At 37.9% G+C, this 409-nt stretch overlaps 1 pseudogene; it reads left to right on the top strand.

Moving 5' to 3' along the window:
• The first annotated feature begins 9 nt into the window (after positions 1-9).
• Positions 10-402, top strand: LOC108747958 (annotated as a pseudogene).
• Positions 403-409: the final 7 nt, after the last annotated feature.

Genomic DNA, 409 nt, shown 5'->3' with positions numbered 1-409 from the left:
TGAACGAAGCGCGAAGAGGAAGAAGAAAACATACGACGATTTAACTGGTGAAAATCCAAATAAAGAAAACAAATCAAATAAGTAGGTATTTTTTTCTTTGCGTCTATTTTTTCCATCTACTAATTTTTTTCTTTAATTACAGACATGAAATCGCATATCGCCCTATCGTACGCATTCTCGAGAGAAGATATCCGTTAACTGTAACTGGCTACAAATACTTGAACATTGGTATCAATGTCAAACTCCCTTTTGACGCAACCATCATTTTGAGAGGTTGTCACGATAAAGAGATCCCGTTTTCACCGGACATCTGGAGAAAGCTTCTCGAACAAAAACACGTTATTTTGTCCCTTTTGCAGTATGATGAGAATAATAGAGGAATACGTGCGCCGTCCCCAATGTACGTTGG

Source organism: Trachymyrmex septentrionalis, unplaced genomic scaffold (genome assembly GCF_001594115.1).
Source record: "Trachymyrmex septentrionalis isolate Tsep2-gDNA-1 unplaced genomic scaffold, Tsep1.0 scaffold2070, whole genome shotgun sequence".
NCBI lineage: Eukaryota > Metazoa > Arthropoda > Insecta > Hymenoptera > Formicidae > Trachymyrmex > Trachymyrmex septentrionalis.
The sequence above is the reverse complement of the archived record's forward strand: the minus strand, read 5'-3'. Positions and strand labels throughout refer to the sequence as shown.